The following is a 7,590-nucleotide window of genomic DNA, read 5'->3' as shown; positions in this document are numbered from 1 at the left end:
GGTTGAATAATGAGCACATTTACTGCATAAATGAATTATGAGCCACAATTTATATTCTGCAATTCGTTCCACATAATTCTAACAGTACTGCAGTACAAGTTAAGTGTGGCAGCAATGGGCGCTCTAATCCTTTAGTCCACATCTAATCTATCATAAATAGTTTTCAATTTTAAGCCAAGGTACATGTATATTCTATAGTATAAAACACCCATACAATTTTAGTGTAGTAGTAGTAGTAGTAGCAGCAGCAGCAGCTACCCACCAAAACCAACAGCAGCAGCAGCAACGACAACAACAGCAGCAGCAGCAATAGCTAACAACAGCAAACAGCAGCGACAGCAGCAGCAAAAACAGCGGTAGCAACAGCAGCAGCAGTAACAACAGAAGCAGCGGCAACAGCTGAGTAGTATGTAGTAGTAATGTTGGTAGTATGACCTTACAACAGTTCGTAGAAGTAAAATGTATAGCGTTATTAATGGTCTGCGCATTTTCGAAACGCTAGAAAAAGTTCTAGCATAGTGTTATAACATGAAATGATATTTGAAAATCAAGGAATAGTGGCACATCAAGATTCTTCAATGTCTGTATCTCTCTGTGCGCGATGAAAGTATTAGCAAGATTACAAAGCTGTAGGCGATGACCCTGACATCTACAGCTAAAATGAGACTACAAATCATGAGCCGTAGAACCAATATTACTCTACTTCTTTCATCAAATTTTGTGCTTCAATGTTAAAAGTAAAACGAAAAAATTACAAATCTAGCTTCAAGAATTTGTAATGCTTCTTTAAAAACTGTTCGTAATTAGATTGTTTTCATATTTCTGTTAAAAAAATAATATAATAATTAGCAACAGAGAAGCTAATGTGAAGACAAGGGAAGAATTATCATACAAAAAAACATACAAGAACAAAACAGAGGAAAAAGTCTTTTTCTTATGCAACAATTAGTGTGGAACAGTCTCCCCCAAGGCGCAGTGGATTACAAACATTAAATAAATTTAAGAGCGCGTAAGAAAGAAAGAAAGAAAAAAAAAAACAATGGAAAAAACACTACCTGAAGTTCAACCCATACGATAAAGAAGATGTTTATGACGATGGACAGAAAAGCCTAGAGCTTTAAGTCTTGACATTAAAGTAGATAAACAAAGTTTGGTATCTAGTAATTACGTCACGATGTAGATCAATAAAATGTTGTGTTGTAGCGCCACCTACCGACGTATATTTCAATGAAAAAGTAATGCATACCGTAAAGGGTACATAACATAACATAACATAAGGCAATGGGTACATTTAATAATTTATTTTAAAATACACAATTCAATTTTATAAGTATTTCGTCATTCTTATTTTATGACAGATGGATACATGTGCCTTACAAGATTCCATTATTATCATTATTATTATTATTATTATCATTATTATTGTTATTATTTACAATGTATGCTTATGCAATTTGATAATGCATAAATTTAAAGAAGAGGTGGAACTAAGGTGTACATTTGCCTTAAATTGACGAACAAGAGCTTTCTGTGTTTAATAATAAATTTCTGCATCAACTTAATAAACTTTCATATTAGTATAAGACTTTATACCTCCATGGTATAAGTATTGTAGTATCTGCGTTTGGTAGCTGTACTTTATATTTGATATAAACGCATACCGTATATGCATATATAAACATCAGCAATGGTGTCATAGGTATTTCGTCATTCTTTTATACAGAACGTCCTTAGTAAATTTGGCCCATCCAGAACATTTCTAAAGGTTTCCGAATTCATTAAAAATTTGACCCGGACGCCAATTACTATATATTTCGGTGTCCTAAGAGAGGTGGGGTGGAGGAGTCAGGAGAAACAGTTCAGAGGAAACATTGACTCTAGTAGTAGTTAAAAATCACCTCTAGCTAGTTCATTGTACCCTATGTTCCACCCCCCCCCATTTAAATACTCCTAGATACACCACGATTGTTCCCCTGTTTTGGGTTAGTCTGTAGCTCTCACAAACTCTGAATTTTACTCTGTATATCTTTTAGTAATACAAACAAGTGTTATTACTTTATATGCGGATGGTATAATTACTATTCGGTTTATTACGCTTTCATCACGCATATCATTTTAAAAATACATAACGATTATGCCTATAATATTAAACATGCATAAATCACAACTGTCAAGAAAATATAAACTATAACACAAGCTGACCCTTGTTTTAATTAGCTAAAATAGCAATGAGCTACCCAATATCATATACGATAATACATATATATAAAATCAGTGGAAGATATGCTCAAAATGATTTTTTGAACTAGCAAAAACATTTCCATTGTTAATACAAGCATATCTCTTTAAGAGTAATATCGTTATTTTAGTTCTTATTCTCAAAACCGTATTTCCCACCGGTACAGAAAACAGGCTGCAATTAATCTCCATGAATAGTCAATGCATATAATAAATATGATCGACGGCGACCGTCTTCAATCCCTAGTTTTTTAAAATTAATTTTACTGCTCACAAAGCCGTATTTAATGGTTGTGAACGCAGAATGAATTTAAATAAAGTAGGTATCATGGATACTATTGTTTCTGATGTGTCCGAGGGTGAATTCAGGAGTTTGCATTCTCTGGGATGTTAATATATTTTTGCCTATCAAACACTGTGTGGAGTTTTTTTTAATTTTTTTATCAGTCCTGGAACATTGTGAGTACCTACCTTCTACAACTAGCCTTCTATTAATGCTGCTACTGCGATACTGGTACTGCTACAACTAGGCCTAATAATGCTACTGCTACTGTTCTGTTACTGTTACAGCTATTGCTACTAGTACTGCTACTTACCAATACCGATACTACTACTAACACTGCTACTGCGGTACTACAACTTCTGCAACTGACATTTTTATTAATATGCCTATTAAAATTTATTATCAATATAATTATTATTACTATTATTATCATTATCATTATTGCAATCATTATTAGTATTACTACTATTATTATATTGTTAACTTATACTAATAATATTAGTATTACTATTATTATCATTATAATTGTTAACTTACGGTATATTATTATTTATCACTATTATTATTATTATTATTATTATTACAACCTTTTAAAGATTAGGAACACATAGTGATGAAGTCGACGCAATTGTTATGATAATAAAATGGTAATGTTGATGATGATGGCCATAAAATGGCTGTAAGCCTATGTCGCCAACAATGAGAGCGACCTTCTAAAATTCAAATGCTAATTATAATAATTAAAATGTATTTATCATACGATAACAATTCTATAATTTATGTTTATTAATGCAAATCAGAGAATATATCAGTGTTGCATCCTTAGAAAATTATAACAAGTCGCTGATGATAGCAACAAATGGTGACAAGGATAACACATGTTGGAAATAAGAGAATTATAATGACGTCACTCAGTAAGTTAATCACGTTAAAAGACCAAGAGAGACCTAACCGTGTACTACGTATTGTCATCAATGTCCTATCAAACTGGTTGATATTCTGTATGACAATTATATTCAAGAATCTAATATCTCGTGCTCGCTTTGCTATCTTACTCGTTAGCATCATTATTAGTACGCCTCTTACAAAAAGCCCATTTGACTCAACCGTGTTCCACTCCATAAAGCAAACACGGCATGAAGCATATATAAACAGAAAATAATTCCATAGTGAAGTAGATATGGAATCCTATAGTAAAATGCAACTATGTTCAATATTTTACAAGACATTAAATTTATATACCATAAACAACATTATTAAATTCGGTTATACAAGTTACACGCTTTTCTGAAAACAGTTTATTCAACTTATAACTCCCAAGCATAGTTAAGCCTACTCTATTTCATTCATGCCAAATGAATTAATAATAGGCCTATAAATAATAATAATAATAATAATAGGCCTAATAATAATAATAGGCCTAATAATAATAATAGGCCTAATAATAATAATAATAATAATAATAATAATAATAATAATAATAATAATAATAATAATAACTATAGCGTTTATGATTCCAATATATCTACGCTGTATAAACTGGAGATGCATGTTATAATGCTTATTAAGTATAGTGTTTTTAAGTGTGTATTAAGGTGTGAATTAAGTATATTTATTATTTGAGTGAATACCACGCCTTCGAAAGTAATATTTATTTAGGCAATATTTTTATGTTATTTTCTAAAATTTAATTTATGTATGTCTATTTAATTATAAAGAGGCAGGTTGTGAATTCTATGTCATCTTTAATTTTATGTTAGTATTTTGTGTTATTATATTTCTATGCTATATATTTTACCCAATAAATTCGCATTTCTCAGCTGCATACTACCGTATCTATTCTGCACACACGAACTAATACATGTTATTTTGAGTTTAAGATGGTTTAAATTTTCTTTAAAAGACGGAAGCATAAACAGTGTATGTATGTACTGCAAGAAAGGAAGCTTAACATAAACCTATCTACATTTCCGTGCATTAATTAGTGGATGTGCAATATACTCACATCGCTTTGGGGTGTTCGAAAGGAAGTATTCGGCATCCAATTATTACTTATTAAGCGTGAATACTGTATCGTCTCTCAATCTTAAGGCAAAGGTAACAATGCGCAGTGTCAACGCATTTTTATATGCTTTGCGCATCTACATAGAACACCTTAAAATAACATTTTTATTTAACAGGCAGTCGCTGGCGAATTACTTATGTTGTTGATCTAGGAGATGCTATAAACTATGATGTTCAGAATGAAACGTTAATGTATGTAATGGATTGAACACACAACCTTGGAATGGTAGGCCGCGAATCTTAACGAGTATACCTTCCTATTAATTTAATAAAATATAATTTAAAAAAAAAAACAACAAAAACAAAAAAACAAAGAGACAGAGATATTTTGAGATCAACGTTTCGATCTATTTTATAATTATCAAGAATACAGAAAAAAAATCTATAGCCTAATTAAACAACATATTAAAACCAATGAAGATCTCATCTTAACCAAACGCAAGCAACGATACTACGCCGGCAAGTCACCGCAGTACATTTTTAATGTGAATAATCTGACATTGGGTGCAACCACTGCTCTACAGCTCTCAAGAACGAACTAACACGTGCGCAGAACTAACCCGGCTTAACTTTTCCACAAGAGAAAATGTGACTCAAACTCAACTTCAACAAGCGCACACAACATGCGTTTCATAACAACCAATCACAGGATAAAGTGATAATTTTGAGCCAACCAAAACCAAGTCGTCTGACGGGCGTTTTAAAGGTGTATTAAGTCGTACAATATTCATTACCAATAATGACCAACATCAAGATTCCTAACAAAGTTTACAAGCCACGGATCACACATTTAAGTTGCCACTACTGCTCAGGGGCGGATCCAGAGATGTACAAAAAGGGGGGGGGCCGAAAGGGGGGGCCGAAATTTGGGCCGGTCGAGACAACAATGTCCTAGGGGGTCCGGGGGCATGCCCCCGCAAAATTTTTGTGTTCTAGACGCCCGAAAATAACATTTGAGGCGTTGTGGGCTATCATTTTTTTCTTTTTCTTTCTTTTTTCCTATTTTTTACCTAAATCCCCCTAAATCCACCCCTGCTGCTTTTACCATGTGTTACCATAGAGAAAATAGATTTTCTATGGTGTTGCAAATAGTGTCAGCCAGCAGTATTTAATAAAATATAATAAAAATCTGATACCACTATATCAGTTTTACGAGTTCTGGTAGAACGCTTGGCGTTGTATGTACAAATCGATCGAATTCTTTTCATCAATTTTAGTTAAGTTAAATGCCATGTTATTCCTGGATCGATATTTTGGTATAGAATGAGTATCGTGGTGACCGTATGTCCTCACACATCAGTGTGTATATACTCATCTATGTATACAATCCACGGTACATTCATACGCCGTCTTCACCAGCCATGCAAATACGACTTATTAACTTATTTCATCGTATAACAATTTGAGTCGCTTTATGTTATTGCTTTTGGTCGTTTATTTGGAATTTATTTGACAATGCCTTGTTTATTTACTTAATGTTCCATGCGATTACAAACATATGTGTCTCTCATTTATTTATATATCTATTTTTAATAGTTAGTTATATATGCCTATTCATTATATCCTTTCATTTGTATTACTTAAACTACAATACGCATTCAACAAATATTCTAGATTCAGTTGACATAGACAAAAAAATAACCAATTACTGGCTTATTTCCTCGGGGATTCTCACTTTTAAAATCAATCTTTTGAGCCAATAAAACGGGTGTAATATGACAAGTAATGTGTAACCGTTATTACGTATTAGGCACCATACATTATAACTATATATATAATATATTTATATAATATTTTTTTTTATCTTTTGTGGGGTCGTCCCACTTTTATTCACAATTCATATCAGGCATAAACAGCTACTTCATATCGGTTTCTCATAATAGGTAAAACTATTATACTTTGCAGAAAACAAATGTGATAAAATTGTAATATACAATATAAATACAGCATTTATCAATCGATCAATCTATCAATTAATTAATCAATAAATCGATCGACCATTCAAATGAGCTTTTCTATGAGCTATTGGTGCCGGGAGCTAAAAGTAATAAATAGCACCCATGTAGATCGTCCAAGACGTTAAAAAGACATTTAAAATAAATTTAAAATAAATTAAAAACAAATTACTGTAAATCCATGTGTAAAGTTAAAGTTATTTATATAATATTTTGTGTGCAACGCAAAGTTCACAAAATCTATTATTAAAAATAATTGTAAATTGTAGATCAATGGCTATGACCGATGACAACATTAACAATTGTAATAATGATGATGAGTTGTCCGCCTCATCTTGACGCTAAAACGCCATAGTGCTTGGACCTAAAGATATTAACATGTTATTAGACTATAGATAGCAAACATGATGTGTCTCGTGACACCATGCCCACCCCATACAGCATTTATAGCCGGGCACCTAATTCACCACCATAAAGATATAGGCCTAATTTTAAAATTTAGAATATAAGCATTGACCGACACCTGTTTTTAGTCCTTTGACTAGAGAGTGCTTGTCCAGAGGGCACACAAGCGAAGTAGACACTAGAGGATTCGAACCACTAACCTGAAGGGTGAGAACCAGCCAACCGCTCTAATTATATCTCGTAATTATATTATGTTTACCACACAAAACGTACCGCACAAGTCCACACTGTGGCTTAGAAGGCGCTCCCTGTTGGATGCGAATGGCCATGAAATAAAAATAATTAAATCAAAGCTAGTTATCAATCACAGTAAAATGGAAAAAAAAGTAAATTACGCATTTACACCACAAGACATTGCTTTTTGGGTTTTTTTTTAAATTTGATGTATATATATATTTATATACAGTTATATATCGATTGATATTGACAAATACATAAATAATAATAGGAGTGATTATAGAAACATGTCATACTACTGTATAATCACACCAACATATATATATATCACACCAACAAGTTCCTCTTTTAAGAAATGCTTCTGATTGGGCTCGGACCTAACTCTTGCTATCAAGGTGAGTGTAATGC

Source organism: Anneissia japonica, unplaced genomic scaffold, assembly GCF_011630105.1.
Source record: "Anneissia japonica isolate Jap-2015-1 unplaced genomic scaffold, ASM1163010v1 scaffold288008_len1385354_cov213, whole genome shotgun sequence".
Taxonomy (NCBI): Eukaryota; Metazoa; Echinodermata; class Crinoidea; order Comatulida; family Comatulidae; genus Anneissia; species Anneissia japonica.
The sequence above is the reverse complement of the archived record's forward strand: the minus strand, read 5'-3'. Positions refer to the sequence as shown.